Here is a 24,232-nt window from a genome sequence, read left to right on the forward strand (position 1 = left end):
TCGAGGTGCCATGACAGACGTCAGAAGTGAGGATGGAAGTATGGACCTTACCAAGCTCCGCCCACAACCGACCTAGAAAATCCCACGTGGCCTCAAGTCTCACAAACAAAGCCTCACAGCGCGTTGTTTCTATGTAAACATGGCGTCTTTCACTTCCACTGATTCTCTGCAGTGTATTTCTGACTCGATTAGTGCATCATTTCTACCGGATTTTCACAATATATCAACTACTACAATGGACAGAGGAACCAACGAGTTCATGTCATCTTTTTTGGATGAGATCAAGGTGTTTGAGTCACGCGATGCCTCCAACATTGTGCACGTCACAGCAAAATGCTTTTGCTCGATGAGGAAAACTGCAGATCCACACACCCTCTACATCAATATAGCTGTGGACTACTAGATCACTGATGCCTATTGTTCTTGCAAGGCTGGGTAAGTCGGGCATTCATCGTTTTGTAGGCTACTTTTGAAATTGGTGGGTGATTTTTTTTCATGCTCATGCAAAATGCACTTTAAATGGACGCCATGCAGTGAACAGTTAAAAAACAAACAAAATCAGGTCACATCTGTTTTACTGTGAATTGGTTCAGTCACACATCACAATGTCAGCGAGTGCGGGTGGTGAGAGTGGTGAGGCAGATGCAGTGGACCCAGGTAAGATGAATAATGAATTTAATAATGCAACACACAGTCCAAAACAGTCCCAATGCCGGGCAGCACGGCCGAGCTAAAGCCAGGGCTCGACGCCGGTAGCAACCGGTAAACCAGGGATGAAAAATAGACTGGGCACTCAGGAACGGAACGACAAACGACAAGGGCGGCAAGTAACGACGAGGACCCGACGACGAACAAGGAACACAGGTGGAGTTAAATACACGGGAGGGTAATCACAGAGACGAGACACACCTGGGAACAATCAAGGGGAGGACAGGACAACGAAGAGACTTAACGACACAGAAAACTCTAAATAAACAAGGAAAAACACAGATCATGACAGTACCCCCCCCTAAAGGGCGGCTACCAGACGCCCAAGAAAAAAAAAAACAACCAAAAAACCCAGCAAGGGTGGGTGGAGGGGTGCCGGACGGCGGGCCAGAGTCCAAACCAACAAAAAAAAAAAAAAAAAAAAAAACAACCCACCATCGTGGGCGGAAAAACAAGAAGGGCCAAGAGTCCAAAAACAACAAAAAACTACCCACAGGGTGGGCGGAGGCAAAGGAGGCGGGAACCACGGAGGTGGTCCGGCGGTCGTCCGCGGCGGCGGGAACCACGGAGGTGGTCTGGCGGCCGTCCGCAGCGCTGGAGGCGGGAACCACGGAGGCGGTCCGGCGGCCGTCCGCAGCGCTGGAGGCGGGAACCACGGAGGCGGTCCGGCGGCCGTCCGCGGCGCTGGAGGCGGGAACCACAGAGGCGGGACCCCAGGAGGCGGTCCAGCGGCTGTCCACGGCCCGGGAGGTGGCGATGATGAGCCCCCCGAGGCAGGGTCTCTGGTGGAGCACAGGGGGTCTCGGTGGGAACGCCGGGGGTCTGAGTCGGAACACTGGGAGTCTTGTGAGGAACGCAGGGGGTCTTGGTCCTCGGGGTCTCGGGAGTCAAGGTCTCGGGGGTCAGGGTCTCGGAGGGAACGCAGAGGGTCAGGGTCTCGGAGGGAACGCAGAGGGTCAGGGTCTCGGAGGGAACGCAGAGGGTCAGGGTCTCTGGAGGAACGCAGAGGGTCAGGGTCTCTGGAGGAACGCAGGAGGTCAGGGTCTCTGGAGGAACGCTGGAGGTCAGGGTCTCGGGTGGAACGCTGGAGGTCAGAGTCTCGGGTGGAACGCTGGAGGTCAGAGTCTCGGGTGGAACGCTGGAGGTCAGGGTCTCGGGTGGAACGCTGGGAGTCTGAGTCGGAACGCAGGGAGTCTCGGTAGGAACGCAGGGAGTCTCGGTCGGAACACTGGGGGTCTCGGGAGTCGGGGTCTCGGGAGGAACGCAGGGAGTCTCTGGAGGAACACAGGGAGTCGGGGTCCCGGAAGGAACGTAGAGGGTCTCGGTTGGAACACAGGGGGTCTCGGTCGGAACACAGGGGGTCTCGGGAGTCGGGGTCTCGGAGGGAACGCCGGCTGATTCGGCCTCGGGTGCGCCGGCTGGAACGCCGGCTGATTCGGCCTCGGGTGCGCCGGCTGGAACGCCGGCTGATTCGGCCTCGGGTGCGCCGGCTGATTCGGCCTCGGGTGCGCCGGCTGGAACGCCGGCTGATTCTGCCTCCGGTGCGCCGGCTGGAACGCCGGCTGATTCTGCCTCGGGTGCGCCGGCTGGAGGTGAGCCGGAGCGGAGCCTCGGGACCGGCTGCGGAGGCGAGCCGGAGCGAAACCTTGGGGCTGGCTGCGGCTCCGGAAAGCGACGAGGGGCCGGGTCCATCGGCGGCTCCCATCGCTGTCTCCGAGCTCGCAGCGGAGGAGGTGCTTCCGGAAAGCGACGAGGGGCCGGGTCCACCGGCGGCTCACGTCGCTGTCTCCGGGTAGACGGCGGAGGAGGTGTTCCCGGAAAGCAACGAGGGGCCGGGTCCACCGGCGGCTCACGTCGCTGTCTCCGGGTAGACGGCGGAGGAGGTGTTTCCGGAAAGCGACGAGGGGCCGGTTCCACCGGCGGCTCAGGTCGCTGGCTTCCCGGACGAAGGAATCGACGGGGGCCGTACCCGGGGGGTGCTAACACCAGCCTTGTTCCCCGGAAAAGCTCCCGCTGCAGGTCGGCGAGAGCTTCAGCTAGCTCCCTGTCCTCCCTGCTGGATCTCCGCCTCGGTCCGCTCTGCTTTTTCGGAGGGAACCTCACTCCAGCTGGGTCCATAATAGCGAGCCTCACCGTTCGGTCTGGTCGGGTCCTTCTGTCAGGAAGTGCGGGTGGTGAGAGTGGTGAGGCAGATGCAGCGGACCCAGGTATGATGAATATGATGTTTTAATGAAAATAACTTAGTCTAAACAACGAGCAGGAGTAACACACACTGAACACGAAGAGACTAAACATTGACGACAACAAGGCTAGACATTGACGAGGACCCGACAAAGAACAGACACACAGGTGACACTAAATACACTGGGGGTAATCATAGAAACGAGACACACCTGGGAACAATCAAGGGGAGGACAGGACAACGAAGAGACTTAACGACACAGAAAACTCTAAATAAACAAGGAAAAACACAGATCATGACACACAATGAGCAAAGTCAATTCAGGCCAACAAAATACCTGAGAAGAGGAAACTATTACTCCATGTTGAAGCTGACACCCATTGATTTATATAGCTTGACTGTAGATTGACTATAGCATCCATTGATTATAGCTTGACTATAGATTGACTATAGCATCTATTGATTATAGCTTGACTATAGATTGACTATAGCATCCATTGATTATAGCTTGACTATAGATTGACTATAGCATCTATTGATTATAGCTTGACTATAGATTGACTATAACATCCATTGATTATAGCTTGACTATAGCATCCATTGATTATAGATTGACTATAGCATCTATTGATTATAGCTTGACTATAGCTTGACTATAGCATCCATTGATTATAGCTTGACTATAGATTGACTATAGCATCCATTGATTATAGATTGACTATAACATCCATTGATTATAGATTGACTATAGCATCCATTGATTATAGCTTGACTATAGATTGACTATAGCATCCATTGATTATAGCTTGACTATAGATTGACTATAGCATCCATTGATTATAGATTGACTATAACATCCATTGATTATAGATTGACTATAGCATCCATTGATTATAGCTTGACTATAGATTGACTATAGCATCCATTGATTATAGATTGACTATAACATCCATTGATTATAGCTTGACTATAGCATCCATTGATTATAGATTGACTATAGATTGACTATAGCTTGACTATAGCATCTATTGATTATAGCTTGACTATAGATTGACTATAGCATCTATTGATTATAGCTTGACTATAGCTTGACTATAGCATACATTGATTATAGATTGACTATAGATTGACTATAGCTTGACTATAGCATCTATTGATTATAGCTTGACTATAGCTTGACTATAGATTGACTATAGCATACATTGATTATAGATTGACTATAGATTGACTATAGCTTGACTATAGCATACATTGATTATAGATTGACTATAGATTGACTATAGCTTGACTATAGCATACATTGATTATAGATTGACTATAGATTGACTATAGATTGACTATAGCATCTATTGATTATAGCTTGACTATAGCTTGACTATAGCATACATTGATTATAGATTGACTATAGATTGACTATAGCTTGACTATAGCATCTATTAATTATAGCTTGACTATAGCTTGACTATAGATTGACTATAGCATACATTGATTATAGATTGACTATAGATTGACTATAGCTTGACTATAGCATACATTGATTATAGATTGACTATAGCTTGACTATAGCTTGACTATAGCATCCATTGATTATAGATTGACTACAGCATCCATTTATTTAGCTTGGCAAACAGTAAATGAATGTTTACCTACATGAGCTTTTCTATACAAGAGAAACGACACTAGAAGTCCTTAATCTTCCAGACCAAAATGTGGAGATGATGAGACGGTCAGACATTTGTTTTGGGGATGTTCCTTTGCTCAACGGGTGTGGTTATTATTGTTACCACGGTGACAGGTTATTATTTCATATATAATAATAGCCTATGTGTTGTTGAAGGAAAATTGCGGGAGGAATGATTTTTTGTGGTGGATAATTGTTAATTGAAAGACGCTCTTTGGAAAACGAGGAACATCCTGATTTTTAAGAAACAGTTAGTAGGAGAAACAACTAATAAAAAGTGTGACTACATTTATTAAAGACTATATTTGTAAAAACTCTTTATGTCAAAAAAAAAAAGTGAAAACAAAATGTTAATGTGGAAAATACCTGGACAATTTTTGAACCTTTTAGACTAAATAGAATTTGTATATCTCCACTGAATGAACGGTTTGTGTATTACATAATATTTTATTATGCCCTATATTTATTATTATTATTTTACTTATGAGTGGGAAGACACACATTCCAGGCTAAACAATTACAGTGAAGTTTAACAGGGACATTAAAAAATGTGTCGGCAATATTCAGTGGGTTGTTTGATATCAGACAGAATGGATCAGGAGAGGAACCGCAGACCCGTCAGAACCTAAAGAACCAGACAGCAGCCTCTTCATCCCTCAGTCATTTTCTGAGACCGAAAAATAATATAGATGGCAATTTAAAGAACAAATCATACAAATAGATTAATAGTAAATAAATAAACATTGTGAAGAGAACATTAAAAACGTTTGTTAGGATTGTGTAGGAAAAATGTTGATATCTTTTATAAATACAGTGTTTTGTGGTCAATATTATTTCACCATTTTATTAATGTGGGTTGCCAGTTTGGATCAGGCTTCCTATCGAGCTATAAGAACGATAGAAAACATGCTAACAAAATGCCTCAGAAAGTATGTAGTTGCGCCCCTGCCAGCTCATGCAGGTTTTGATTAGATGTAAATACATACAATTCCATAATTATTGTTTGGTAATAATGCAACACCCATATTTTCCATGTTTTTGTCCTTTATCTCTTTTTTCATGCAACTCTCCAGGTCCTGTTAGTTCCTCCCAGCTTAGATCAGCTTGATCTGTTTCTTTAGACTCCGTGGGAACAGAATGAATGTGAGAAGAGATTCTGAATCTGAGGCTCATTTTAAACCATAAAAGTTGATCAAACTTTAATGTTTTTAAACCATAAACGATGATCAAACTTTAATGTTTTCTTGACTTCCGGTTTGCCATGCGGGCAGGGTAGACGTAGCAACGGACTGCTCCGGAAAAATCCAGACTTTTAACTAAATTCACCCCACAGAAAACTAATTCAACGCCACCTATCAATACAAAAAACATCTTGGCAAGTATTTTTAATTATTTACGCACTAGAGATGGCCTGTAAGAGCGCGAAAGGAAGTAAGAAGGAGGACGCTAGCTTAACGCTAGATGCTATCACCGCACTTTTTCAGCAGCATGGTGAGGATCTGAAATCTGAGTTCAGGTCTTCTGTCAACATGCTGAGCTCCAAGCTGGACCAGGTGCGGCAGGCCCTGGAGGAACAGGCAGAGCGTATCTCCTCCTTGGAGCTCGCAACAGAGGATCTGGGCCAGCGAGTGGCCAGCCTCGAAGACTCATGTGCTGCTCTCCGTGAAGACAACGCTAAGCTAAAAGATAAAGTGATTGACCTGGAGAGCCGCAGCAGGCGGCAGAATATTCGCATCCTCGGTCTGCCCGAAGACACTGAAAGTGGGCGCCCTACTCAGTTTTTCTCCAACCTTCTCTGTGAGTTATTTGGGAAAGAGGTGCTCCCATCTCCACCAGAGCTCGATAGAGCGCACCGTTCTCTGGCAGCCAAACGGCCCGCAGGACGTCCTCCCCGCCCGGTGATCCTTCGCCTGCATCGATACCTGACCAAAGATCTAATCATTCGAGAAGCCAGGAAGAGAGGGAAGCTCGACTACAAAGGTGCGTCTCTTCGTATTGTGGAGGACTACAGCCCAGACGTCCTGGCCCAGCGCGCAGAGTATAAGGACACCATGGCGGAGCTCTACAAGCGGGGCTTGAAGCCGGCTCTTCTCTTCCCAGCCCGTCTTCGCATTACGCAACCCAGCGGTGCCAGAAAATTTCTAGGTTCTGTGGAAGAGGCTCAACAGTTCATCAAGAAGAGGCTTCCAAAACCACAGGAGGACCAATGAAGGAGCAACGTTTTGCCGAGGGCTTTTTTCAGAAACACAGACAGGCTGCTTTTCCTCGGGGCGCAGTAGGTACTGTAAATATAGACTTATGTCATATTTCCCTATTTCCAATAGACTTTTTCTGGCCATCCTTTTGGTTGGTATTGGACTTAATGAATGGAAGGGTAGCTCTGTCATTCTATTTCTTGTGGTTGCCTCAATTTTTATTGTAATACTACTTTCCTACCTATGGTGTTTATGACAGCCAGTAAACTATATCTCAAAATCAATATCAATGTGGGGGGTCTATATCTACTTCATACCCACTAGGGGCAGTGGTTAGTTTGCTATAGATAGTTCTGGGTTTTTTTATTCCGAGGTTGTTGGTTACTGGAAGATTGGATCTCTGAGAATGTTCATTTTGAAGAGCTTGCTGCCACATTGTTGTTTTTTTGTTTGGCAGCTGTTTATGTTTGGGGGGGGGGTTTGGGGGAAGGCTAAGGTCACGGCCAGGGGTCCCGCAGGGTACTGTAACTTTTCTTCACCTCTTTTGTTTCAATCTCTGCCTACCACACTGCTATCGTACTTATCAAAGTAGGATAACACGCACACTCTGAAATCGTATGAGTCAGCATTTAAATTTTTTAAGTTGGAATGTCAAAGGCTTAAACCACCCAGTGAAGAGAAGGAAGGTTTTTTCCCATATTAAACGTTTTAATACAGATGTGGCGTTTCTGCAGGAGACTCACATCAGGAGCTTGGACGGGGGTCGTCTCCTGGCTTGTTGGAAGGGACAATGTTTTCACTCCCATTTTCAGGTTAAGGCACGAGGGGTTTCAATACTGATCAGCCAGAATACTCCGTTTGAGGCTGATAATGTGGTGGCTGACAAACACGGCAGGTTTATTATTGTAAGTGGGAAACTGCACGGCACTCTGGTCGCCCTGGTCAACGTTTATGCTCCTAATACAGATGATGAGAATTTTTTTAAACAACTATTCTCTTTCCTACCTGACCTCAATAAATACTCACTGGTCCTGGGGGGGGATTTTAACTGTTGGCTGGACCCAACTTTGGACCGCTCATCCCTTAAAAGTAATGCCATAAGCAAATCTGCATCAGTCATCCAAACCTTTCTATCTGAGTACGGGCTGTGTGATGTGTGGCGTACTTTAAATCCTGACAAGAGGGAGTACTCATACTTTTCACATGTACACAAAACTTACTCAAGAATTGATTATTTTATTGCAGATTCTAAATGGTTGCAGCAGATCCGTTCCTGTGACTATCATAGCATAGTTATCTCAGACCACGCCCCACTCACTTTGTCCATGTCCCTTCCTCACTTCCCTCTAAGAAGTGGACCATGGAGTTTCAATTCAACCCTATTGTCTGATGAAAACTTTGTGAAGTTTATTCAGGATGAGATACGTTTCTTTTTTGCCACTAACTCCTCCCATGAGACCTCCAGCCTTGTGGTATGGGATGCTTTTAAGGCCTACATTAGAGGCCAGATTATTGCCTACTCAGCCAAAATTAAAAAACAGTCCACCTATGAACAGAACAACCTAATTCAACAAATCAAAGAGGTTGATATAAAATATGCTCTGAATCAGTGTCCTGAACTGTTTAAAAGGCGTGTTGAACTTAAAACAAGGCTTGACCTCTTGACAACACACTCAGCTGAACGCCTGCTTTTACACAGCAAATCCAAATTTTATGTGCATGGCGATAAACCTGATAAACTATTAGCGACCATGCTCAAGGGCTCTAGGGCAAGGCAAAATATCTCTAGAATTCGAAAACAAGATGGCAGTATAGTCACAGATCACGGTCAGATTAATGATGCATTCAGGGACTTCTACGAGGAGCTCTACAGCTCACAATCACAGACCAATTCCAACAGGACTGTTGATTTCCTAGCTAAACTTCACATTCCTGTTATTTCACCAGAACTTAAGAACAAGTTAGATGAACCCATCTCCCAGGCAGAAGTCTCCCTAGCAGTAGCCTCAATGCAGTCTGGCAAATGCCCGGGACCGGATGGTCTCCCCTCTGAATTTTTCAAACAATTCTCAGACTTACTCTCTGTCGAGCTCAGCTCCACCCTTACTGACTGTTTTAAACAAGGGTCCCTTCCTAAGTCATTTTATGAAGCTTGCATCACACTTATTTCAAAAAAGGGCAAAGATCCAGTGGAATGCACCTCATACAGACCTATCTCTCTCCTAAATACAGATGTCAAAATCTTAGCCAAAATTCTTGCCCGTAGACTTGAAACTGTTTTACCATCGGTTATTTCAAAAGACCAGACAGGCTTCATTAAAGGTCGGCACTCATATTTCAATGTTAGAAGGCTGCTTAATATCATTTATTCCAGCGCCTCAGATTCAGATGAGTGTGTTGTCTCTCTGGACGCTGAAAAAGCCTTTGACCGGGTTGAGTTTGACTATCTTTTTGCGGTCCTTAGCAGATTTGGCTTTGGAGGAAACTTCATTTCATGGATTAAACTATTATACCAGCAACCGTCTGCCACGGTTCGTACCAATTTTCAGACCTCAAAACCTTTTAAATTACAAAGAGGCAGCCGTCAGGGCTGCCCTCTTAGTCCCCTACTTTTTGATCTGGCCATAGAGCCCCTCGCCATTGCACTTAAAACCAGTAAAGAGATTTCCGGCATTTGGAGGAATGATATGGAACATAAAGTGTCGCTTTATGCAGATGACCTTTTACTTTTTGTTTCCAAACCATCAACCTCATTGCCTTTTGCTCTCGATATATTTAGCCAATTTGGTCTGATTTCTGGGTATAAGCTGAACCTCACCAAAAGTGAGCTTCTCCCAATAGGTAATAAAGCCAATATGTCAGATTTAGCCAATCTACCGTTCAGAATTGAAAGACAAAAATTCACATACCTTGGTATCACAGTGACAAAAAAACATAAAAACCTGTTCAAAGAGAATCTGATTCAACTGTTGAACCAAGTGAAGGGATCCCTCACAAAGTGGACACCCTTTTCCATGTCCCTTGTGGGACGTATCAACTCAATTAAAATGAATATACTACCCAAATTTTTATACCTCTTTCAGGCATTACCCATTTTTATTCCCAATACTTTTTTTAATGAGCTAGACTCAACTCTCTCGTCTTTTATTTGGCAGGGTAAACGCCCAAGGCTTAATAAATTACAACTCCAAAAATCTAAACAACTGGGGGGATTTGCCTCCCCCAATTTCCGGTTTTATTATTGGGCCGCCAACCTTAGATGCTCAGTGTTTTGGTATTTCTACTACAACCTGGGTGACTGTCCTGACTGGGTGGCTATGGAGCTACGCAGTGGTAACAATATATCCATCCCTGCCTTGCTTTGTTCCCCACTTTCACTCGCTTCATTTAACGCCATTTCAAACCCTGTAGTGAAACACTCGCTGAAAATATGGGGCCAATTTAGGAAATACTTTAAACTTCATGACTTCTCCCTCCTGAGTCCAATTGCACTTAACCATTTTTTCAAACCATCTGTTCAGGATGGGGTGTTCCTAGAGTGGCACCGGAGGGGGCTTACTTATTTTAAGGACCTTTTTATAGAGAAGAATTTGGCATCCTTCGAGGAACTCAGCACTAAATATGGTTTACCTAAGTCCCATTTTTTTAGATATTTGCAAACCAGAAACTTTATTCAGTCTCACTTATCAGGCTCAGCTTCTCCACCAGAGCATACACTGCTGGAAACCATTCTATTGTTGAACCCAACTCGTAAAGGGCTGGTTTCATGGCTATATAATAAAATGTTGAGTACAAAAGGGTCCCCCTCACCTGAACTTAAAACTGCATGGGAAGAAGATCTGAATATGACTATACTGGATGAGACATGGGACTCTATACTTAAACTGGTGAATACAACATCTCTGTATTCAACATTGTCTCATTCAGTTCAAAATAGTACATAGAGCCCATCTCTCCAAAAGCAAACTGTCTCGTTTCTATCCAGAAGTCACCCCATACTGCGACAAATGTAAAACTAGCGTAGCCACACTAGTTCATATGTACTGGTCCTGCCCCGCTCTTGGTCAGTTCTGGACAGATGTTTTTCGTACGATGTCCGGGTTGGCCGGGGTGGTGGTAACACCTGGCCCCCTCTTGGCTCTCTTTGGGCTCAGTGGTGAGGGGTTGCCTTTACCAGCCTCTAAACGACGGGCCCTGGCATTTTGCTCACTGATAGCGAGGCGAACAGTTCTGACCAGGTGGAAGGGTGCTGCTCCTCCAACTCACAAGCAGTGGCTTTGTGACCTCATGTCGTGTTTGAAACTGGAACGGATTAGATGTTCTCTTCAACACGCAACTGGTAAATTTGAAAAAACATGGGGAGCCTTTCTTGACTCATTTCAAAACATACAATAATGCTTCAGATTAATTAAGTTAATTAATTTTATTAAGATGTGTTCCATTCCTGTCAGGGATAGGAATGTAGTGGGTGGACCTACTGGGCAGTGACCTGGGTGGGCTAAATGGGATTACTTTGGAGGGATTATTTTCTCTGTGTGTATTATTTTATGTATGTGTTAGATACACTTCTTCGTATTCACAAATTGTATGTGTTAAAGGAAAAAACTCAATAAAAAGACGGTGATTAAAAAAACTTTAATGTTTTCTTTTGTTTGTTTTTATATGACTTGACCTCAGATAACTTGTTTGTACCAGGCTTCATGCCAATGAGTTTAAATAGCATAAAAAAGGAAATCAAATGATTGTCCTTCTGCTCTAAAGCAGATTTATCATCTCAAATGATCCAAATCTGATATCTGAATAAAACCAAAGCAGTGATGGCAAAAAAAGCTTTTATTGAAATTTCTTACAACTTGATGTTATTTCACTCTATGATCAGCTTAATAACTTTCCATGCTTTCATAAATCAAGTGAAAGTTACACAAAAGACTAAACAGAATACAAAAACCTCCAAAATACACCATGACATCATAATTAATAAAAATAACATGACACTGCGAAATATATACAAAAAATTTAATATCTTCCTCATGCTTTCACAAATCAAGTGAAAGTTACACACAAAAATAAAACAGAATACAATAAGTCCAAAAATACATGTATTATATTACATCATAATACATAGAAATAACCTGACACTGCAAAATATTTACATTCTTTAATATCTTCCTCCTGCTTCCTGTCTTGTAAATAAACACCATGATTTTCACCCTGTTGTGAGACTTTTCTTTAGCATTGTGATGACTGTGAAATATAAATTTAATCTTTAAATGTACACATTTGTTCAATTTTTACTCTTCAGAAACCAACAAAATGTGTGTTTTTACACTGAGCAGGAGCCACAATGATTTTCTGTAATTCCATCAGATTATGCAGCATATCTTCTTCATTCCACACATTACATACACATTACTACATAAAAACATGCTACCATGACTTTTTTTTAACAATATTAGTTTAGCAGCCGGAGAAACTGAACAGGAACGAGGCTGCAGGTCCAGATGCTGTCAGTCCCAGATTCCCTCTGTGGGATTCTGCAGCATCTCTTCAACCTTTGCCTGACCCCAGAGGAGGTTCCGTTGTTGTGGAAGACATCCTGTCTGGTTCCGGTACCGAAGAAAAGTCACCCATCAGTCATAAGGACTGTAGACCTGTTGCCCTGACATCCCACATCCTGAAGGTCCTGGAGAGATTCCTGGTGGCCCACTTGAGTAAGCAGACGATCACATATCAGGACCCCCTGCAGTTTGCTTATCGCCGTGGAGTTGGAGTTGATCAGACACCTGCTTCAACAAACCCACTGTCATCTGGACAAAGCAGGCAGCACAGTGAGGATCAGGGTCTTTGGTTCCCAGGTGCATTGAACACAATTCAGCCTGATCTGCTCTGTTAGAAACTCCAGAAGACACAGGTGGAGGCCTCAACAATCACCTGCATCTGTGACAACCTGACAAACAGACCACAGTTAGTGAGACTGAAGGACTGTGTGTCTAACCAGGTGCTCAACAACATGGGAACACCACAGGGCACTGTACTCTCACCATTCATTTTCACCCTCTACTCTTCAGACTTCCAGCACAAGTCCGACTTCTGTCATCTACAGAAATACTCAGACGACTCTGCAGTTGTTGTGTATCAGAGGAAGACAAGAGGCTGAGTACAGAGATCTGGTGGATCACTTTGTGGCCTGGTGAGGGAACAATCATCTAATCTTGACTGTAAACAAAACAAAGGAGATGGTTGTTGATTTCAGGAGAAACAGGAAACCCTATTTCCATCATGGGAGAAGATGTGGAGGTGGTTCAGGAATATAAATACCTCGGTGTTCATCTGGAACACAGACTGGACTGGAGACGCAACAGAAGGCAGGAACCACATGGACAAGCCGTCTACAAAAAGAGACAGAGCAGACTGCACTTCTCCAGGAAGCTAAGATCCTTCAAGGTTTGCAGCAAGTTGCTGCAGATCTTTAAGTCTGCTGCTGAGAGTGTCATCTCTTCTGCTATCATCTGTTGGTGCAGCAGCATCAGAGCCAGGAACCTCAAAAGGCTCAACAATCTGATAAAGAAGGCTGGATTGGTTCTGGTTCTGTTCTGGAGATGACTGTGGAATCTCTGGAGATGACGCAAAGAAAGATTCTTCAGAAGAGTCAAGAAAGCTATGGACGACTCTGACCGTCCTCTTCATGAGTCTGTATGGGGAAAACAGAGTATCATCAGTCAGAGGCTTCTTCAGGTTTGCTGCAACACAGACAGCTACAAAAGATCTTTCCTGCTGACAGCAATCAGTCATCTGCAATAACTCTTTGAAGAATCTGAATTAATGAGCTGCAACTACATTTCATTTCCCTTTGGGATCAATAAAGTCAAAGCATGTTTGGGTCATTCTTGCACACTACTCAAAGTTTGATAGAAAAAAATATTGAACAATTGGAAGTTATGGTGGAAACATTTTTGTGGTTTCAATGAAATGAAACAAAAAATGTAAAAAGATAATGAAGTTTCTCTTTTCCTGTGCAGTTTCACCTGTTTGCAGCTCGTTTTGCTGTTTGCTGCGCGTTTGCAGTTGTCGGCCACAGTTTCTGATCAAGTCATTATCTCCTCAACCTTCACCATCATCTGTTACAACCAGTAGATGAGTAGATGGACAAAGTAACCTGCTGTCAGTGTTGGTCAACTCATGCTTGGTTTGTTATTGAAGGACCTGCTTCACATGGTCCTTCTTTATTCTGTGTCCTCAGGTGTCCCCCTGTTGCATCAGGAAACTTCATCTTGGGATTTCCAGCAGGATTTTCTGAGTCCCTTCAGTCCTCTGTGTCTTCTCTCTCCTGATTGGTCCAGTGCTGCTGGTGATGCTGGACAATCATCACATAATAATACACACATTCCTTAATCTCTGTCTAAATAACAGATGATTAAAGTGAATTCCTGATCAAGTCATCATGTCCTCACCTTTTCCACAATCTGTTACAACCAGTAGATCAGCAGTTGGAGCAGGTCGTCTTCTTTAATTGTTGGTCAACTCAAGTTGAGGTACATGAGTTGACGGAGAAATGAAATAAAGAGAAAAGACATCAGAGTTTATAAAAAAGAGAACATGGACAGAAGAAAGAACAGCTTTGAAATTTGACCTTAATTTCATTCATATTTAAAATTGTTAGCTGGTTAAAAATAAGTTTTCTTACTTTTTTCGTCAACAGGGTTCTCTTCTCTACCTCCACCTTACTGGTGGTGTTGAAGGTGGAGGTTTACAGGTGGAGCATGTCTTCTTTAATTGTTGGTCAACTCAAGTCATGGTACATGAGTTGACGGAGAAATGAAATAAAGATAAAACATAACAGGGTTAAAAAACAGAAAATATAAATCTGCAGAAAAAAGAAAAGGTTTGAAATCTGATCTCAATTTCATCCATATTTAAAATTGTTACTCGGGTAAAAATAGGTTTTCTTACTTTTTTTGTCAACAGGGTTCTCTTATCTTCCTCCGTCTGACTGGTGGTGTTGAAGGTGGAGGTTTACGGGTGGAGCAGGTCTTCTTCTTTAATTGTTGGTCAACTCAAGTCAAGTGACATGAGTTGACGGAGAAATGAAATAAAGAGAAAAGACAACAGAGTTAAAAAATGTGAACATGGACAGAAGAAGAACAGCTTTGAAATTTGACCTCAATTTCATCCATATTTAAAATCGCTAGCCAGGTAAAAATAGGTTTTTTACTGTTTTTTTGTTAACTGGGTTCTCTTATCTTCCACTGTCTGACTGGTGGTGTTGAAGGTGGAGGTTTACAGGCTGACGAGATCCAACCTGGAATGATCAGAGAATCAGAGATCTGCCACCAGCATGATGTGAAGGTGGAATGCAAAAACTTACAAGCGGTGTGAAAAACAAGGGATCCAGAAGGCAGGAACCACATGGACAACGATGAAAGAATCCAGCGATGAGCAGCTAAAACCTGAAAGATTAAAAACTGGGAGACTGGATTAGTAGACGAACAGGACAGAATAATTTACTATATTGGAAAGCAGCGTGTAGGGAAGCACCACTATAAACCCTTTTCACATGACGTCACACAACTTCCGTTTTGGCTCGAAGCTGTGTATCCTTAGTTCCGGTGTACATAGTAAGTAATGATAAAGTTGTCTATTTCATATATATATATATGTCATATATAGATATATATATATATATATATATATATATATATATATATATAGAGAGAGAGAGAGAGAGAGAGAGAGAGAGAGAGAGAGATGTATAAATCTGACAGCATATGTTGATCAGACAGATCACCGGAGCATGGAGTTTACACAGTCTCTAAAACATTTGCCTAAAATAAGATTTGAAGATATATCACGATTTGCAAACCAGTTCTCTCTGACAAAAAAATCTAAATTAGACAAAGGCTACAAATTCTTCACCGAACAATACCTGTTTGACTATGAAGGTAGGTATTTTTGTTTTGCGTAACCGTTAGCTTAGCATTAGTGAATTTTGTTAGCTAGCTAACTACGTGACATAACTGTTCCTTAACCAGAACTTTTTACTGTTTTTGAACTATAACGTTTTAGGCTCTAATCTTGATCAGATTATTAAATTATAGACTGGAGTTGCCACTCATCCCATAAAATAGGGATTTGTTTGTTATAAGCAGAGATGTCCGGTGCCGCCGCTGCTTTGTAATGCCTTTAATCGGACCACTTTTTCGGTAACGAATAATCTAACGAGTTCGTATTTCAAATCCAGTAATCAGATTAAAGTTATTTATCCAAATCATAGCACATTAATATTTTCTTGTGTATTTATTTTTATTTCTTCTTTGCGTCTTTGGGAGAGACTCTGTGACAGTTAGCAGTGACAGAAACATGAACAGTGCATGGAGATGCGCATTTTGTTGCTGGAAAAACAGAAATATCGTCAAGCCCAACTGTTATTTGTGGCTTTTGTCTTGTTTTTTCTAAACTTATAAAAAATAATGATTCACCGGTTGCGTTTTTTGGGGGACTTGTGTTTGAACGTGAAGTTGCTCATTTGAGCTTGGAAATGAGCAGAGATACAGAGTTACATCACTGACAGGCGGCGGTGTATATGTTCCCTAACTGTGGCTAAAGCTGCTGCTAGCTGGTTTACTCATGATCAGAGGCTGGTTCCTTTGAATACAGTTGGAGAATGGTAAATTGACAATGACTTATAACGGTTATCTAGCACGTAAACACTGTTTTATAAAACACAGAAAGTGAACCTCTAAACGTTACAGCGCTGACAGAGAGTATATTTTTCCTAAATGTGGCTAAAGCTGCTGCTAGGTGGTTTACTCTCCGATCGGAGGCTGTTTATTTTATACACAGATAGAGAATGGTGAATTTACAATGATTAGTAACAGCTATCTAACACTTAAATGCTGTTATTATTAAACTTACCTTTTATTATATCCTTAAGATTATGAGAATGCGGGAAGTTTTCAGCTTGGTTCCCAAGGCAAAATCACACCGGAAGTAAAGATACCCAGTTTTGAGTTATGGCGGCCATTGTCTGACGTCACTGTGAAAAGGGTCTATTACACCCTGAAACAGGACGGAGTTGAGAGGAAAACACAAAGTCGAAGAAAAGCCCCGGTGCAAGGCGCTACCTAAGGCTTCCTCAGTCCTGCCAGAAACCTTAACATCAAAAATACTAAATTTAGCAGCGGAACAAAGAAAAGCCCCGGTGCAAGGCGCTACCGAAGGCTTCCTCAGTCCTGCCAGAAACCTTAACATCTAAAATACTAAATTTAGCAGCGGAACAAAGAAAAGCCCCGGTGCAAGGCGCTACCGAAGGCTTCCACAGTCTGCCTAGAAACCCAATGGCTTTAATAAAAAACATGAGAGAAATGATGATGTCCTAATGTGACTTCCCAAATAGGTCTTCAGTTTTTATAGATCCCAATCTAATCAGAGTCACTTGACAAGACGTAGTGAGGTCTAAAAAACACGTGTCTGGAACTCTGTCTTGCTGTAATTCCGCTAGATGTTGAAGGTATTGCTTCCTCTACTGTGTCCTCTTCAGTCCCCATCCATAAAAAGAAGTCAGGGTATGACAAAGTTGAATCTTCAAAGTGCATTGATGGTGAAGGACGGAAAACGAGGGGTGACAGAATGGGATCCTCATATGGCGACATTGGTGAGAGACTGACAACACTGGGTGACAAAATAGGATCTTCAAAGTGCGTCGGTGTTGAGGGACTGAGGACGGGGGATGACAAAATAGGATCCTCATATGGTGACAATGGTGAGAGAAAGAAATCAATGGGTGGAAAAATGGGATCTTCAAAGTGCGTCGGTGTTGAGGGACTGAGGACGGGGGATGACAAAATAGGATCCTCATATGGCGACAATGGTGAGAGAAAGAAATCAATGGGTGGAAAAATGGGATCTTCAAAGTGCGTCGGTGTTGAGGGACTGAGGACGGGGGATGACAAAATAGGATCTTCAAAGTGAGTCAGCGTTGAGGGACTGAGGATGGGGGATGAAAAAATAGGATCTTCAAAGTGAGTCAGCGTTGAGGGACTGAGGACGGGGGATGAAAAAATAGGATCCTCATATGGCGACAATGGTGAGAGACTGACAACACTGGGTGACAAAATAGGATCTTCAAAGTGCGTCGGTGTTGAGGGACTGAGGACGGGGGATGACAAAATAGGATCCTCATATGGCGACATTGTTGAGAGACTGATAACACTGGGTGACAAAATGGGATCCTCATTTGGCGACATTGGTGAGAGACTGATAACACTGGGTGACAAAATGGGATCTTCAAAGTGCGTCGGTGTTGAGGGACTGAGGACGGGGGATGACAAAATAGGATCCTCATATGGCGACATTGGTGAGAGAAAGAAATCAATGGGTGGAAAAATGGGATCTTCAAAGTGCGTCGGTGTTGAGGGACTGAGGACGGGGGATGACAAAATAGGATCTTCAAAGTGAGTCAGCGTTGAGGGACTGAGGATGGGGGATGACAAAATAGGATCCTCATATGGCGACATTGGTGAGAGACTGACAACACTGGGTGACAAAATGGGATCCTCATTTGGCGACATTGTTGAGAGACTGATAACACTGGGTGACAAAATGGGATCCTCATTTGGCGACATTGTTGAGAGACTGATAACACTGGGTGACAAAATGGGATCTTCAAAGTGCGTCGGTGTTGAGGGACTGAGGACGGGGGATGACAAAATAGGATCTTCAAAGTGCGTCGGTGTTGAGGGACTGAGGACGGGGGATGACAAAATAGGATCTTCAAAGTGCATCGGTGTTGAAGGACTGAGGACGGGGGATGACAAAATAGGATCTTCAAAGTGCGTCGGTGGTGAGGGACTGAGGACGGGGGATGACAAAACAGGATCCTCACACGACGTCAAAGGTGAGAGACTGAGGACAGGTGGTAACTCAATGGGATCGTCATATTCCGTCTTTTGGTACGGAAAGGACAGGACACTATACTTGGTCCTCTTGGCCGGGGGCTCCTCTTCAGCATCACTGTTCTTTGTCCTCTTTCCGTTTATGCCAGTCACTGATGTCACATGAGCCGCGTCCTTTTCCAAACCTACCTGATGATGTTGCAAGGTACCGATAGGTCTGGACTTCTCTGGACGCAAAATGGGCTCTTCCTGTTTGTCAGGTCCAGATGGGAATTCAACTGAATTACAAGGAGCCATGTCTTCTTGGGGCTTCTGAGCCATCCCTAATTTAATGTTTGGTCGAAGGACCTGGACAACCCGAAATCGGGATCTAAAGTCATCCTGGTCTCCATTACCTACCTCGTCTTCACTGGAGCTGTAAGTAGAGCTACCACTGGAGCTGGTAATATTGCTATCAGTGGAGCTGGTAGAACAGTCCACAGACTGCGGAGGTGAACTATACTTCAACTCCTCTCCGTTGTCTTCAGAAACCATGTCGGCTTCATTTAACCACAACTTACCGTGTTCCTCACCATTATCTGGACGTCCCTCCAACGTTGGGGATCCATCTGCTGGAAGCGCCATGGTATGGGCTGTGAAGAAAAAAACAAAGCCAAAAAAGCTATAAATCTGTATCTTGAAAAAAATCACAAAAGTCCAAAGCAATGTTTAGAGGGAACACTGAAATACCAACAATACAATAACCCAGCTTTGTGAATGTGTTTGTTTTTCTTGAATATATTTAATTAGCGATATTAATGCTATGCCAGATGTGATTATACAACAAGAACGGGAATTAAGAGATAAAATAAATAAAGCTTATATTTAGTCACAAAAAAACCAGCAAAAAACACAATTTTACATAAAAACCAGAACAAACTCTAAAACTCAGTGATCAAACACGTATAAACCATCAGCACTCAGACAAACAAACTTGCAGCTTCATCTTGGTACCAATCAATCATTAAACACAATAAATCAAATTTAGATTTATTGGTAATTCATCCCTAGCCATAAACTCTTAAAATAAAATAAAACCCTGCAACAAAATGGATTCACTAAAAGTAATTTTCTCAAACTAAAGTCAAATGTTTTCCAATCACCACTATTAATATTGCTGACTCTTTCTGAAAATGTAATCAGCGTGAAAATATATTACAGCTCCAAACATGCAAAGGACCAACACAGCATTTCGTAAACAACTAATTATTCAAAACTCCTCTTTCTTAGAAAATGCAAACTAAGCAATAATGGTTTAGTAAATATTAACTAAACTACTTAGAAATAATACAGGACAAATATGTATCTAAAAACTTTTCTAATATTCAAGTATTAAGGTTTTATTTCAAGCAACGTATCCAAGGAGACCAAATGTGTTATTGAGGCATTTTTTGAAACCTGGACCAGACACTGACTACTTATTCCAAAGATCTGAATAAAACAAAACGGATCTTCTAAAACCAGAAATAACTTTTTAAACCACATAAACAACGTCAAACCCCTGCAATCCCTCCAAGATTTTAACTAACAAATGAATCACAACTGGACCAACTGAAACTGAGATGATTGTTTTTCTAATGAATTTTAACATTCACTGTTAACATTCAAGTGACTTCTGAAAATGATACGTCACTAAAATGCAATGGAACAAAAGGCTGTTTTTCTGGTCTTGAGTAATTACAATAAACTAAATAATTTAGTTACTTTGTGAAATCAACAGGCACACACTGATTGTTCTTTAATGACTTTTTATAAGAATAAAGCTGTGTGTTGTTATTTAATCAATGTATCCATGGAGACTACATAGAACACATTTTTCACAAAGCTGCTTGAAGTCATTTTAAATAATGTCACCAATGTATCCATGGAAACTAAATATGTTTGTGTAGGCATTTATCAAAAAGAAAAAAAGGGCAAAGAACCATCCAGTTTACCAAGAATTGGAATCCAAAGTCATCGAAGATGATTTTCACAAATAAATCATTATTTTGCTGTGAAAATTAGCTTTGATTGATGATCACTACGACTATACACCATTCATTGCCTATTAATGGTCTATCATTAACGAACACACACACTTACAATGCTTATTACTGGGGCGACAGTGGTAGGAGTTTGCCCTGCAATGGTCCGCCTCTGTCGTTGTGTCCTTGAGCAAGACACTTCTCTCACCTTTAGCTGGAGTTTATTGCTGGCACCATACAACATCTGTGGCTACAATCCATTAGCTTATAAACATCAGTGTGTGAACGCGGACATGAATGGAAATTTTATGGAAAGCGTCCTAACAAACCGTTAGTCTGATGTCATTACCATGGAAACCAAGTATGTTTGTCAGGGCATTTAAAAAAAACCCAAAACACATCAACATGTCCCTATCTTGAAAAAATAATGAGACTAAACAATTCAAATATAGGTTATTATAAGGGTAAACACTATTTTTTAAAATGTTTTTTTTTTAAAATATTAAATATTTAAGTCATTTCATTTTGCGTATCCATGGAAACTGAGTGTTTACCACGGCATTTTTCAAAAAATAACGGTCAAAAAACAAGCAACTTTTTCATTAATTTGAAGTTAATTGAACTAATTTGACTATAATTCAGTAAAATGCATATATTTCTTAAATTATTACACCACAGTTTAACATTCCCGACATTTCCAGCGAAATTCAGTAAAGAAAAAGGCTCATTAGTTAACTAGTTAGTTAGATCTATGCTAGCAAAGAATGCTACTCGTCTTTTTTTCTACAGCAGTCAGTATTTCTTTAAAACACACACACACGAACGCAAAAATAAACTAAACAAGTCACTAATATCTTAGTAATAACTTGCTTTGGTTTATTAAAAATAGTAGAAGAATGATTTGAACCTTCCAGCTGGTCACCCTGCTGCTTCTTCTCCCGGTCAGGAAACGTCTTTCGCAGGTTTGGTATCCACGGGTTTCTTCAGCAAGTGCGAATTTCAGCAAGTTCTTCTTCAGCAAGTTTTGCACAGCAGATTCTCGACAAGCTCAAACCTTCCGAGGCTTTAAAGGCTCCTTCAGGCGTCTCTGTCAAAAGTCCCGTCGCAAAGGGGAAAGAACTCAGAAGGTCGGCGTCATTTATAGGCTCGAGGACGCTAACGTCGTTGCCATGACTTCCATTGACGAACGCACGCGCTGGTGCGTGAGAGAAATTGGACCACAAATAACGGAGATTTTTTTTTTTCTTTCGAAATGTTTTATTGTTACTTGGGACGTTTTTTAAAACATGGCATTGTACAGTTATACATAAATTTTTACTTATCTTTTAATAAATACAATTCCTTAATTAAGTTAAACTAAAAGAGGATAAGAACAAGGACATTAAAACAATAACTCTGTATGTTTAAAAGTTGAGCAGGACCGGGGTGACTCCTTACGAAGTTCGGAGCCGTCCGGTTCTTCCAAGCAGCGCTGCTGCTCAGAGGGGATCCCCGCCCTGAAGCTCCTTCCCGCCTGCCTCACCCGGGGAGCCAGGCCGCCGCTGCTGGGACCTCCGTCCGTGAAGCGCCGGATCCTTCGTTCAAGGAGGCGCAGGCGATTCTTCTTTGTGGCTGTGTCCATACTTATATAATGTATAACTACCTTATACATTATAAAAGTATTATTGGGGCCTGCCCATAGCAATGCATAAGGAGAGCAGTACTGACTTGTGAAGTCAGCAGCATGTGGGACATCACTAGGATGTTTTCTATAATTGACTTACTCTTTCAGTATACTAAACACGGCTAATAAGTAAAATAAATAGCTAATAGCTTATTTAAGCTAAAATGCTTAAATGCTTAAATAAGCATTTAACTGTATTTCTGAGCTCTGCATACACCATTTTTGTCTCATCACTGCAATTACTGTGAGTGAGCTACAAATATGAATCGCGGTACTATGGGAGAAGACAAATAGTTCTCTCATATGCTTCAAACGGTTTTTCAATACGTCTCTCGGTTCCTGAACGGCAAGGAGTTGTTCAGGCTGCTTTTTCCATATAAACCAATGGGGTGTCTCACAAAGATAGAAATCTTTGTCCACCTCTCTGTGTCACACACACATGACAGTTAGCGGAGGATTGATAACCATAGCAACGGAACACAGGAGGCGATTGGCTGCTGGTAGATTGGAGATTGGACTACAAATACGCATCACTGTAGTTCTAATCAACACTCAGTTAAAACAGAGGGCTGAGCTGCCATTTAGAGCTACTGGCTGTTTTGAACAGTAAATAACGGATTTAACCCAAACACTGTTAGACAGTTTAATTAGTCTGGTCATTTAATATGAAGCTTATGTTTTTTTTCAAAATAAAAGCCTCAATATCCCCCTCAGGTTAATGCACCGCCTATGGCGGTGCAATAATATTTGCATGCATTATATTTTTCTCTCATGTTAGGGAACTGCCTTGCTAAGCAAGGCAGTTCATTAGCATTAGCATTAGCATTTTAGCTTAAATAAGCTATTAGCTATTTATTTTACTTATTAGCCGTGTTTAGTATACTGAATGGAGTAAGTCAATTATAGAAAACATCCTAGTGATGTCCCACTTGCTACTGACAGCAATCACGCTAACATTAGCATTTTTGCTAATTTTAGCTGATACACTTACTTTATCATACTGGATGGTGCACGTCCATGTTAGTAAACATTCTTGTGAATAATTCATAGAATAAAAGAACAATGTTCATTTTACTCAAACATAAACCTATAAAGAGTAAAATCAGAGAAACTTTTCATTTTTTCCAGAGGTGTATATACTCAGTTTGAAATAAAATCTCAAGATTACATCATGCCTGCCAACATCTGCTAACATTAATGAGTTCAATCAATGCATTTTTATGACAGGCTAAATGTGTGTTGGGCATTGTGATTCTTGATATTTTTTGTTCAATGGCTCTTTTGTTCTTTTTTTGTAAATAAGATTCTTCCTCTTTTATTTCTGGCCAGTGTTCACTCTTTTGTTTGTCCATTATTCTTTTCACACCCATATTTCCCATGTTTTTGTCCTTTATCTCTTTTTTCATGCAGCTCTCCATGTCCTGTTAGTTCCTCCCAGCTTAGATCAGCTTGATCTGTTTCTTTAGACTCCGTGGGAACAGAATGAATGTGAGAAGAGATTCTGAATTTGAGGCTAATTTTAAACCATAAAAGTTGATCAAACCTTAATGTTTTCTTTTGCTTGTTTTCATACAAACAAAATATAACTTGTTTGTACCAGGCTTCATGCCAATGAGTTTAAATAGCATAAAAAAGGAAATCAAATGATTGTCCTTCTGCTCTAAAGCAGATTTATCATCTCAAATGATCCAAATCTGATATCTGAATAAAACCAAAGCAGTGACGGCAAAAAAAGCTTTTATTGAAATTTCTTACAACTTGATGTTATTTCACTCTATGATCAGCTTAATAACTTTCCATGCTTTCATAAATCAAGTGAAAGTTACACAAAAGACTAAACAGAATACAAAAACCTCCAAAATACACCATGACATCATAATTAATAAAAATAACATGACACTGCGAAATA

At 41.9% G+C, this 24,232-nt stretch overlaps 2 long non-coding RNA genes across 5 annotated transcripts; one reads left to right on the forward strand and one right to left on the reverse strand.

The window, feature by feature from the left end:
• The first annotated feature begins 516 nt into the window (after window positions 1-516).
• Window positions 517-3,356, forward strand: LOC114147734 (uncharacterized). The gene is made up of 3 exons (XR_003596122.1): window positions 517-607; window positions 2,871-2,873; window positions 3,201-3,356. It is a non-coding gene; the product is annotated as an uncharacterized LOC114147734 (long non-coding RNA).
• An 8,875-nt stretch (window positions 3,357-12,231) lies between these two features.
• Window positions 12,232-14,731, reverse strand: LOC114147728 (uncharacterized). 4 transcript variants are annotated; one of them, XR_003596116.1, is made up of 5 exons: window positions 14,717-14,731; window positions 14,218-14,550; window positions 13,792-14,120; window positions 13,085-13,457; window positions 12,232-12,982 (listed from the first exon to the last, which is right to left on the reverse strand). It is a non-coding gene; the product is annotated as an uncharacterized LOC114147728 (long non-coding RNA). The 4 variants fall into 4 exon arrangements; XR_003596114.1 differs by lacking the exon at window positions 14,717-14,731 and having other exon boundaries at window positions 14,218-14,287; window positions 14,451-14,601; XR_003596115.1 differs by lacking the exon at window positions 14,717-14,731 and having other exon boundaries at window positions 12,232-12,713; window positions 12,808-12,982; window positions 14,218-14,601.
• Window positions 14,732-24,232: the final 9,501 nt, after the last annotated feature.

This window comes from Xiphophorus couchianus, chromosome 7 (assembly GCF_001444195.1).
Source record: "Xiphophorus couchianus chromosome 7, X_couchianus-1.0, whole genome shotgun sequence".
In the NCBI taxonomy this organism is placed as follows: Eukaryota; Metazoa; Chordata; class Actinopteri; order Cyprinodontiformes; family Poeciliidae; genus Xiphophorus; species Xiphophorus couchianus.